This window comes from Triturus cristatus, chromosome 2_1 (genome assembly GCF_964204655.1).
Source record: "Triturus cristatus chromosome 2_1, aTriCri1.1, whole genome shotgun sequence".
Taxonomy (NCBI): Eukaryota; Metazoa; Chordata; class Amphibia; order Caudata; family Salamandridae; genus Triturus; species Triturus cristatus.
In genome coordinates, this window is record NC_140581.1 from 895,774,990 (window position 1) to 895,787,974 (window position 12,985).

A 12,985-nucleotide genomic window follows, 5' to 3' on the forward strand; every position below is an offset into this window, starting at 1 on the left:
TGTGTGCGGTCAGGTTTGCATCGAAAGATTGTGGACGGACAAATTATAAAATCCTCACGCTGACAAGAAAAGAAATGTCTTGTATTTTGCATTTGTTGCTCCGAAGTCTGTCTCAGAACAAAAATATTTCTTCAAACACCGGTCAGTAACAAACACACCTGCCTTACTGAATTATGGGAGTTTTTTTTTATTTTTTCCTCTTTGGGACCAATTGACAACTATAATGGTCATTACATTTCAAGAGCCTCGAGCTTGTGTATTTCAGGAGCTGATCCAAGATGAAGTATTGCCGTTGCCACTCGATTTATTTTTTCCACGCGGAGCAGGGCTACACTGACTAGTTGCTCACAAGAACTTGTTTCCTAGCAAGAGAGATTTGTTTTTAAAACTGGGACAAAACTAGGAGAGACCTTCTGTTTTCTTATTCTTAGCGATGGCAATTTCTGCTTTTAATCAATTTTATTTAGTAATTATTTTACAACGTTTATTTCCTACACAAGGCCAGAAAAACAAACATCCTATTATGATTGTAGCTGAAAATATCGAAACTCAAATATCAGAGAGAAGTAAGGATTTATTATTCTAAACTCCACATCTACACACCTTGAAGGTATATATCACCAAAGTATGTATATGTGAAGGTAGGTATAGCAAATTTCTGGAACGCCACCTTTTTATATTTTGTCTCTCACTATTGTTCAGGCGCGTAACGCCCATTGGGCTCAAAGGCCTTCAGCCCCCACGTCGTGTTTGGCAGCCCGGACGGAGATAGCTTCCCGGGCACACACATGGGCACACACACAGCCACACCTGAGTACTTGACAGGTCTTTAAAAGACTATTTGCTTGTTAATGTGGCTTTGTTATTTTTTCACCCCTTCTTAGCGCCCTTGCATCTCCACTCTGCCTATTGATGGAAGAATTAGCCCCCCCAAAAAAATTTTCTTAGCCCCCCCGCCCTCGAAATTTGACTGTAGTTGCGCCTCTGCTATTGTTGTAACAATATTTTATCCCGTCGTGATTCGGAATACGATATTCCCAGCTTGCACCTCCTAGTACTGCTCTTCTCAATTTGTTTGCAACAAGCACAAATCTAAAATTCCTATATACACCCAAAACTACATTTTGGCGGTCGTAGACATATATGGGTCACTTACTGACTTTTTTCTCCTCCTCTCTCTCTCTCCCCATCCATGCTTCCTGAATCAAGATGTATATATATACATGAATTTCATTGACTCATAAATACCTTCGTGAAATAGTCCTAAAATGTCCAACTTGATATTTGTTCTAGTGCAGAGTGTGCACAATCCATTCTATCAATCCTAAGTGTATACCAATAGCCTCTGGCTATTACAATTTTATTCTCATTGTAGTTGTTTTGTAGCCAGTTTACAAGGCAATTCAAGAGTATGTTAAGGAATACTATAGGGGTTCTACTTAACATAATAATGAATGCCTTTGTGAATTACCCCATATTCTCCCCAATGTAATCAATGGATATTTACTTTACCGGATGCTTTTTACGAATACCCCAGGCACTTTGGAGGAATTTTGTGATTGAATGTAGAGCATCAGACTCTTTACACACTCTTCACATTCTGTGTCTATCAGATATGCTATGATTCGGGGTAATTTGCTTCTGTGAGCTTTAAAAGCTATCCAATAAAAAGAAGCATAGTAGAGCATCTTCAAGCTTAGTACACTAGCTTAGTACATAAGGCTAACTGGCAAAACCCTTAATCTAAATTACCCTTTTCAAAGTTCAGTATGGACCAAGCTATCATTGGTACATCCTCACTACATCCTCACCACTGTATCTTCTGGCCACTACTTCAATACATTGTAGGAACCACTGCATTTTATGCCACTAGGGGCCTCATGTAGGTAAATAAATTTTACCGGTTCTTAAATACCGAGCCGTACCGAATCGGTAAATTAGAATCGGTAAGTTATATGTAGGTAAAAATTCGGTAACAGTTACCGATTCGGTAACATTCGGTAAATACGAATCGGAATTCACCGATTCGGTAAATACCGAGGTGATAATTACCGAATCGGAAAATACCGAGGTGGTATCTACCGATTCGGAAAATACCGAGGTGGTATCTACCGAATCGGAAAATACCGAATCGGTATGTACGGATTCGGTAAATAACATCACATGACTTGACGAAACAGCTAATCCTGTGCAACGACAGCCCACCCAACCAGGAACTGCCCACACCCAGGCAGGTGTACACAATTAGCCGACGTGGCCACACCCAGGCAGGTGTACATAATTAGCCGACCCTGGAGAGGCTTGGAGTGCAGAGGAGAGGCAGGGAGCAGTTGCATGTGCGAGCGGGAAACGAACAGCATGTCCAGCCAGAGAACACAGAAAGACGGAGGGGAAAGGAGGAGGAAGCTCAAATTCAGCCCCAAGGAACTCCAGGTGCTGGTGGAGGAGGTGGTGAAGCAGCACCAGAAGCTGTTTGGGAGGCAATCCCTGCAAGTGCCTGAGGCCGAAAAGCGCAACATATGGCTGGCCATCCAGGCGCAGGTCAATGCTGTGGGAGTGACCCACAGGGACATTGAGGTCCTCAAAAAGCGCTGGTATGACCTGAGGATTGTGACCAAGAGGAAGATGGGCGACATCCAGAAGGAGGCCAGCCAGACCGGAGGTGGAACCAACAGGGCACCTGCCCTCACCGAACTGGAGGAGCTGGTGGCGGCCACAATCGAGCAAGAGAGCGTCGTGGGTCTTGGGGACGCCGACAGCTCTGCCAGAGCCGCAACACACCAAGGTAAGACGAAAGCACAGCAATGTAGCCTCCCCCACCCCTATCCCACATCCCCCATTGTGAAACGAGAATCACACTGCAGTCCACACGTGTCAGTGCAGACAGGCAATGCATTCCGGGAGATGTAGTCAGGGCAACACTAACCATGACGGAAATGTCACAGGGCAACAAGGCATGTCACGCACTCGAGGCACAAGGAGACAGAGGACAGATTGGAATGTGAAATGATTTATTGTGACGCTTGCAATGCAGCCCTTCGGGGACACTGAGCCAATGTTGTTTTTCTGTCCACAGATGTGACATCATGCAGTACAGGGCATGCTGCAGGGGAGACGGCACACCGGCCACAAAAATCACCTCTAGCCAGCACGAGTTCAGACCAGGGAGCAGGCCCACTGGCAGCCGAACCACCAACACAGCCAGCCTCGCCGCACACAGAGCCAGCATCACCTCACCGAGAGCCAGCATCACCACAACCACAGCCAGCATCGCCACTCATGTTCGAATCACCGGCCACATCTCCGCTTGCAGGTGTGAGAATGAGGAGGCGTCCAGCAGCCAGGCTACGAGCCTTCGACACCTCGTCAGACGACAGCATGGGCCCAGAAGACCGCACCGGGCACCAGGAAGGGAGCCATCCCACTGTGCCCCACACCTCACAGGCAGCACAGACGGGAGCAAGAGGGCGCCGCAGGTCGCGTGTCCAGAGTCCACCAGCACCCACTGACGGCCATGGTGTCTTCTTGGGGCTCGAGGGCCAAATGTTGAAGCAACAGCGCCTGCAATCAAAGGCAGTTATGTCAGTCCAGAGGCACATGCGGGTGATGAAGACAAGCTTAGTCAACATGGACACAAACATTGGCGGCATGGCTGCGGGCATTCGGGACATGTCCCAGTCAATCCAGCAGTTGTGCAGCAAATTAGATGCTGACATCGAAGCACGGCGCCGGGAACGCCAGAGAAGGGACACTACCAGCAGGGCACTCAACCGTCTGGCAACTGCGACTTCCCTACTTTGCCGGCGCTCTGTGACGATGCAGGAGGGCCTAACACAGTGCTGCAGCGACCTGTCTCGGGGGATGGTGCAGGTGACAAGTGCACTAGGGGTGCTATTGACTAGTCAGGCGTCGACAACTGCTGCAGGGGATGCTGCGGAGAGCATCGACACCAGCAGCAGCATCACACCCCCCGTCCCCGAAGCACGCAGGAGCAGCAGGCGGCTTGGGGTTGGCTCTAGTGAGGATGCACAGGCCGTGCAATCCACCACTGCAGCGCGTATGCGCAAACATTGATGTGGCCCTGCTTAGCCACTTCCCATTGGGTGACGTAACCCTGGACATACTCCTTGTATAGATGGTATATTGCCAGATTGGCCTGTTCATGTGTTCATGGCGTGGTGCCACATTAAACTACGTCATGACTTCTCACAACTCGCTGTGTCCCCTCACTTACTCAGAAATAGTTGCATGTGATCTCTGCCCGTCTCTCTCTCCCATCGATTGCAGTTGGCACTCTAGCTGCGCTGCCCTCTGGCTGGCCTGACTCATCCTCGTTGTCCTCAAAATATGTTGGTTCCACATCTGTACCTTTTTTCGTGGCAAGGTTGTGCAGCATTGCACAAGTGGCAATAATCTTGCAGCAGGTGATGGGTTTGTACTGGCGTGCGCCTCCGCTCTTGTGGAGGCAGCGGAACCTGCTCTTCAGTAGTCCAAACGTGCGCTCCACCACATTGCGTGTTGTTTTGTGGGCCACGTTGTATCGTCTCTCACTCTGGGTTGCTGGGTGTAGGTAGGGAGTGAGGATGAATGAACGGCATGCATATGCACTGTCGCCTGGATGAGTAAAAGGGAACCATCAGTTACATGCCTCTATACACTCTGATTTGCAGGTTTCAAGGGGCGTCACTGTTACTTACCCAGCAGGTATCCCTCTCCGAATTCGCCGGCACTCAGTCGTGTGTAGATCCCACTATTCTGGAAGATGTAAGAGTCGTGGGTGCTCCCAGGAAACTTTGCAACAATATCTGTGATGATGTTCCCTGCATCACAGATCACCTGCACATTGATGGAGTGGGTGGACTTCCTGTTCCTGTAGATGTGCTCTGTATCAGCTGGTGGACAGATTGGGATGTGTGTACCATCAATACAGCCGATGACATGGGGGAACTGTGCCATGTGATAAAAGTCTGTTTTTGTTTTCTGCAGTGCAGCCTGTGTGTTTGGGAAGCTTATGTAGTGGTGCATTCTCTGCATCATGGCATCCAGGAACTTCCTGAAGAAACGGGACAGGCAACTCTGGGATACACCACCCACCGCAGCTATCACCACCTGATAACTGCCGGATGCCAGTAGATGTAGGCTGCAGAGCACCTGCACATGTGGTGGTATGGCGTGCGCCCTTCTTGTTGGCTGGTCCAGGAGTGGGTGAAGGTCCCTGATTAAGTCCATGATGGTTTCGGGGTGTAGCCTGTACCTCTCATGTATCTCTGCATCAGTCAGCTGTAATAGTGTGATGCTCTGTCTGTAGATTTGTTCCTCCCGTCGCCACACCCTCAGTCCTGCTGCCTGTAGACGTAGGCGCCTTGCAATGACGTACATGGCGGCCATGTTGTCCACGCTGTTGCATTTTGGGATTGCTTATGTGCATTGTTGATGGTTACCACCTGCTTTCAATCCGTGTTAATTACCGACTCTTATTTACCGATTTTCCTGGATTTCTTAATTACCGACTGCTCCTACATGTCATTTTAAATTTTTACCACTTCATATTTACCACTTCATATTTACCGATTCGTTAATTATGTATTCGGTAAATATGAATCGGTATTTTAGAATTCGGTAACTATGAATCGTATTTACCGCCTCATATTTACCGAAAAGTGGTTTTTGGACTCCTACATCTCACTTGTCTGAATACCGGTCGGTAACGGCATATTTACCGAAAATCGGCCGTTACCGACCGGTATTTCGCTACCTACATGAGGCCCTAGGTATCTTAATATGAAAATTGATTCAATTCATGTTAAAACATTAAAAAAGTATTTTTTTTTTAAAATGATTTAAAAGAAGGGCGGAGTGGGGGGGGGAGGTGGCCCTGCAAATATAGGGAGTATTTTGTCCTTATATTCCTATATCCTTTATTAATACTAACCAGTGTTACCTATTTTAGAAAACGTATAAAGGAAGGGGCTTTTATTTAATATATTATGTTATTATTACTTTCATGTATTATGATGCTGTTTTTATTACTTATATTTTACAAGCACACATTAAATACATATTTATTGTGAGGCTTTTAATATTTAATTTGTTTTACAATAAATAGAAAATTACAGTTCAATCAATCAAAGATCTTTTATTCGGCTTCATAACCATCACAGGTACAGAACATCCATGTAATACATAAAACAGATTATGCTTCATTCGGTATCCTTAATTCATAAATATACTGTAATAAAACATTAAAATGAATACATAAAACCTAAACCCAGGAGACAACGTGTAGTGCAGTTTCATTACAGTTGTTTCTGTTGGAAAATCAAGATAGTCCCTCAAATTAATGGTCCAAATTCTGCATGTCTCCATTAGTAATTAAAATCAATCCCTGTTTTCAGAGATGTATAAAATTCATGATATTTTATAAAATGCAATGTTATGAAAAGTGCTTTAAAAATGCGCTGGCCAACAAGTATTAACTATATAAAACATACCTAATCCATAAATAGTTAAAATAGTTTCCATAGGAGAACCAGTGCACTAAAATATTAAAATTTACAATAATTTCTGAAACTTCTCCTGCTTTATCCAGATACTGAACAAAAACCGGCTCATGAAAAAAATAACCGGGCCAGATGTATAAGTAACCACGATTCGTTTTGCATGTCTAAAATGTGGTACCTCCAAGGGCAAGCAGAACGGGCGCAACCATTTTCTGCGCACACCACGGTATTCAGGACAGACAAACATAATATGGTCAAGAGCCTCTTAATCCATGCCACAAGCTGGGCATGAATCAGGCGAGAGATTTTTATTACAGTTTTTGCTAAACAATCGAAGGGGCAAACAGCCTGTTCTAAATCTAGTAAACAAGCTCTTGGCCAACGGTGGTTTTATATTGTCCATGTAACTTTGAAAAACAGGTGTAGGTTTAAATGCCATGAACTGCTCAGTAAGATGGCCCATAGGGCCCCTGGTTGTTACTTCTTGCCACACTAGTAGCAATTAGGTTGATTTTAAAGCCTGCTTGTCTGACTCACAATGTATTTCAGGTGAGTCCCACACACTGCTCAAACCCAATTTTTTACACCAGTCGCGAACAAACATCATCCAGGGCATCTCCAAGGCACGGTCTATATTCTTTACATCACTCAAATTACAGTTATTTATTATGTTACTGTTAATTATTGGTATGTATATACGCGTTGCAGATATAATGCTTGAGTTTGTGTACAATTAAAATAAAATCATAAGTATATATTGTACCCCCCAAGTGCACCCCCCGGGGGCCCGCAACAGGCCCTCAAAGCCAATCCCCGCCATCTTTTCCATGGCGACATCACGGCCATGGAAAGGTCTTGAAAACACCCACATCATAATATTGCTGGTGGTGCCTGCTAGGTACCGCCACCATATTACTGGCCCAGCTCTGCCCGGCCGGCAATCGTAACGATTGCTGACCAGCGGAAAAGCGGCGGACCGACTTTGCGTCCGCTGCGATACCCACCGCCATCATAATATGGTGGGTGGTATTTCTCGTTACGATGGTGTGACTGTCGCTACCGCCATCGTAATAAACCCCATTGTTCTTTACATTAATTAAAAGCAAATTACGAATAGTGTAAGGGTTAGGTTTCAGGGCAGGGATAAGGTTAATTAATAAGGAAAATAAGATGTGAATAAAAATGTCACGGTAGGTATAAGGTAAAAGGTGTAAAATAAAATTAATGGTAATAATTACATTTAAATAAACCTATATATCAAAAATGGTTGCAATAGGTATGACAACATTTTACTTAGATGATGTAGTGGTCTTCAGTGTAGTGACCACAATGTTATACTGGTATGACATAGTGCCTGGCAAGATAGTAACATGCATCCAGTACCATGTTGGCTCTAGATAATTTTGCGCCATAGAACTATTCCTTTAGTTTCTCATGTGTGTGCCTCTTGGCAACTCCAAAGTAGCTTCTCCGTTACCAAAATGGCCTCCCTTGAAAGTATTCTAGGGCTATGCCACATCATGGGAAGACCAGAGTCTTCTGAGGTATCTCATACTTGTTTGACATGCTAGGTTATATGCTACATACACGGTCAAAACTACCTTAAGGTCCCCTGTATAATGCACACAACTCTTTAAAGACCACATTTGTTCCAGGAACTTAGCGGTTTAATAGATGTATCAAAACTAATTCTATGAATTACTAGTTTTGTTTGCAAAACCACATTAAAACTTTCCTCATGTAGTTAAAATAATATTTTGTGCAATTAATTGATCTGTATCGCTACTTTAATGGGGTTTCATGACACAAAGTTCTAGTTCGTAAATACTTGTTGCTTGCACCACTGTCTAATAAACTTCCATAGATGGAACACTATGAGCACTGTTAAAGATACAAATATTGAATGGGAATAACTCAGGTCATTTGCCAGAGAGAGATATCACTTGTGCACCTCATAAAAAAAGGAAAAGACGGATAAGAGCTTCAAACGTTAGTTACTGGACAGAAATATGCTCCCTCTCCTTTTCCTGTGATAGAATAATGGTGAAATCTAACACAAAACATAAATTATGATCTGAACAGCCTTTACTATAAATTAACTTGGCAAAGTTTAGTATGCTAATGTTAAGGAAAAATAATTTCCATATTTTATAAAACTATCTCAAATAGTGGAAAATAAGTCAGGATATGGGTGGCAACGTTTTGTGATAGGTGGTCCCTCTGCACTGTAGGAGTCATTGGCTGCTCCCGAGTTGGAAGTGGTGGTTCCAGAGTGGTAGCATTCTCACTCCCTGTGGGCCCCGGGAACAGAATCAGACAAACGATCCAGAGCAATCACTGAGGTATATGTTGGTGGCACTCTAAGAAATCAGATCAATCTTTAGTTAGAAAATTGACACTGTCAACTTACGTTGTGCATACTTTTGGAAAAATACAGGAGTGAAAAATGTTGATAGAGTTGTGTCGTAAGCTACTGATTAGATTGAACAGTACAGGGAGGCAATGGCAAATCTACAACCTTATTCTCCTCATCTGGCATCTCTAATGGAGGATAATGGGGGTTGCTCAAGGTGCAACAGCAGGGAGATCCTCTGCACCTCTGAGGCACCGTGGCTGCACAGCCGCCCACGCCAGATTTGACTGCACCTTATCCTGCGCCGATTCCATCACCAGTTCCGTTCCTCTGCTTCCCCTCATCCCACCCCATCTCCCAGGCTCCAGCTCTCTCTTCCCAACCTCAGCCTCGCCCTCCCACGCCTCACCCTCTCAGGTTCCTGGCAGCACCGCTCTTCTGCATTTTGCATGTAACCTCAAAAACTGCATCTGTGTGTCCGTACTCTATGTTTTTGCATGAGATTCGTTGACAGCGGTGGGGACTGAGCACGCATGTGCCAAGCGAATCAATGGCTGCCTCCACGTGAACGTCTTTCTTTTTTTTTTTTTTTTTTTAATAATTCTTTTTATTAAAGGTAGGAATCAAGATTACAAGGCAAGAAGACGATACAGTCAGGCGTCTTGGTTAAACATGATACACTTATTAGTACAACGCATGAGCAATTGGTTACGAGTGATTAACGCAGTTACAATGTTGGTTCCAATTGAGTTGGTAAAAGTGGTCGGCTGCATATAGTCCCTTTATATTCATTCCATTCATTCCACATGCGGATCCATTTCTTAGGGCATCCCCTGGCCACATAAACGTACTTTTCCCGAAACATGCACCAGTCCATGTCTTTCTTCCAGGCACTTACCGCTGGAGTCTGTGTCGCCCCCCATTTCTGGGCTATGTTACATTTTGCTAGGCTATGTTACGTTTTGCTAGTGAACGTCTTTCTTAAAGCTGCTGCGGCGGCTTGCGATGGGGAAGATCCGGAGCCTCAAGTTCCGCAACAGGGCTAGCATATCACCGCTTGGAACCTCCGAACGAGAGGACTGTGAAGCGGGACCCATGGAGTGTGAGAACGGAGACCACATTGGAACATCAGAACTTATGGAAAAAGTTAGTTCTTGTTGTACATAACAGTGCTTTTGTAGGAAGCGATTGGAGAAGCAGTAGTGGTGCGGGACGAGGTGCGTGACTCCTAAGGAAAGCTGGCAGTGGGGTGGAAGGCTCAGGATCTATTGTAGTGGACAACGGTTGAAGTACATTATAAACAAGCGTTTTGCGAAGCCAATAGATCTGCCCTTTTATGACTGATACAACCTCTCAGTGACTTTCACACATACCTGGTCACCGCTCTTATAACACCGTCGAACACACATTGCTTTTACACACACAAACACGACAAAATGTGTCGTAAAGGGTGACCTACCATATTAATATTCATGAGGTAGGTCAATTTACGATGCACTAGAAATTGCTGGATAAAACTCAAAGACTTTCATACATTAGGGATAGCGATTTCCTAATTGCGATTCTTAGAGAATTACAATTAGGAAATCGCTTTCTTCAAAATCTGTACATATGGCCCTAGAACCCTTAATGTTGCCGTTAAGTGGCAGTAGCATCTAGCACTAGAAGTTATTTCTTTAGAGAATTCTACTTGTCAAAGAAATAAGGTAATACCATTCGTAAGGGAATGTAAACAGAGAAAGTATTGTGCACATCGACTAGATGAGCTGTAAGTACTGGTGGGGGCAGACACATAGGACTCTAAAATTCGAAAAGAGGCCTTTTCTAAAGCAGGCGTTCTTGGTTACAGGACCTAAAGTTAATGAGCAAGAGTCTCAAATACTGTGGATTGACATGTCTAAAGAGTGACAGGGAGCTCTTCGGGAACATTTCCTTTTCTCTTGAGCACCCCCTTATATCACTTATTTAGGCATAAAACTGCCCTACGGTGGTATGCTCGGCTGAGCAAAACTACTTGGATCTCCTGCAGGAGACTTACACAGGCTTACAGAGATGGCAGATCGGTGGTCTCTCCTATCTGGGGGGCATAGCAGCTGTAAAAATGATGTTCCTCTCAAACATATCATATACTATGTAAGCTCTTCCCCTACAGCCTCCCCAGGGCACCATCAATACCATACAGAAACTCACAGATAGTTTTATCTGGAAGGGACAGAAAGTGTGGTTGCCCAAACTCCACTACTATGCCCCACCAGTGGAGGGTGGACTCGGGCTCGCTTGGCTCAAGCATTACTACACTGCATCCCAGATTCGATGCCTGGTGAAATGGCATCTCGATGCCTCTGAGAAACATGGACCAATCAGCCCGAAAATGCCCTGGCTGCCCAAGAAACACAGGCCCTCAGAGGCTCGCAGCTCCCTGGTACTCTGTGCCTTCATTGCTACCTGGGATATCGTGACCCTCACCCTCGGCCTAACTTCTGTGCCATCCCAGATGACTCAGACCATAGGCAACCCTGACTTCATGCCAGCACACAAGAGCAATGATTATAAGGCGTAGCAGCTGTAAATGAATTAGAAACTTTTAGGATCAAGAGGGGATGCAGTCTTTCAAACAATTACAGGACGGTTGTGGCACACCAGAGTCAGAACTGAAAATACGACACTGTGTGACACTTTTCGAAAAACGGCTCATCACCAAATCAAATTACATGCACCTAGTTTCAGATTTGTATAAAATTCTCCAGAAATCCTTTTCTCTACCACGGACTGCAGCACAAAAAAGCACACACTCTTGGATGGGGAATGGGCAGATTGTACCTGCTCTGCTGCAGCCAGCGCTGCGGGCAAAGAGGCAATGGTTACGATCATCCAGTACTGGTATTACACACCAAACCCCATACACTCTAGGTCCCACAATAAATCCCATGTATGTTAAAGGAAATGTAGTCTAATAGTCACCCACATACATCTCCTCTGGCACTGCCCCAAGCTACAACGATACTGGACAGAGGTCCTCCATAGCATCAATAAGATGGTCCATATTGTTATCCCCTTCCCCCCCCCCCCATTTTCCCGGCATGCACTATCTTGAGCATACCCAATGCACTCACATACCCGTTTCACTCACCCTGGGGAATGCCATCACATTAGCCTTATGTGCAGCTAAATAGGCCTTTGCACCACTCTTGGAAATAGACATGGCCCCACAATATGGAGCATGGCCCCATAGAAAGTGAACTCTCTTAGGGATGGAGAGGATCGCCGCAACCAAAGAGGTGAGAGAAACTCAATTTGAGAGTCTAGGGGCCGGTCCATTATCTTCCTCGTACAGGAATTTGGGGAACTTCCATGTCACAGGTTATTACAGGTACTATGACTCACACACTCCCCCCCCCCCCTCCATGGTTCGCCCTACCCTCAGATATATCCTAGCTGTGTTATACTGACACGTAGTCAAAGTATCGGGTATTCCCATAGAGACTGTTTTCTCGACTCAAATGGAGCGTTCCTCACTATGCATGTGGGAGGAGGGTTGGGAGATAGGGGAGGGATTCATGTTCATATTGATTTTGAGGGGGTCTTAGTTTCTGTTGTTAGGAGCGCACCGAAACATCGACCACTAGCCTCTGGATGTAGGTGATGCAATTGTTTGTAAATTAATAAACAGATTTAAACCATAAAATTCAAACTGTACAATTGAATTTCATAGCGAGCAATACGTGCATCCTCATTAGAAGAGTTGTAATTACAGATTTAAAAATTTAGGGCCTGATTTATATCTCGGCGGACGGGTTGCTCCGTCACAACAGTGATTGATATCCTGTCCACCGAAATATAAATCCCATAGGATACAATGGGATTTATATTTCAGCGGATGAGATAGTGAGGACGAGATAGTGGGGAATGTGATAGACACACTAGGAGAGGCTTGGGCTTTAAAAACCAGCCTTCCAAGGAGCCGATCCACCGAGAAAATGCCCTGTGGAATAAAAGGGCTCTCCGGCCCTGCAAATTGGCCGTTGATAGCAGCCAAAACGTCAGCTGAAACTCCATGAGAAAATGGCTTATTGCCTAGGGAATCAGGAGCAGCATTCCAAATTTCCCCAGTAATTCCTCATTTCTGGGGATA

General features: G+C 44.9%; 1 protein-coding gene across 1 annotated transcript in view; it reads left to right on the forward strand.

Annotated features, from left to right (window-relative positions):
* The window catches only part of PCSK5 (proprotein convertase subtilisin/kexin type 5), a 1,432,234-nt gene that overhangs the window by 1,102,518 nt on the left and 316,731 nt on the right, over positions 1–12,985 (forward strand). The gene's annotated exons all lie outside the window — the stretch shown is intronic.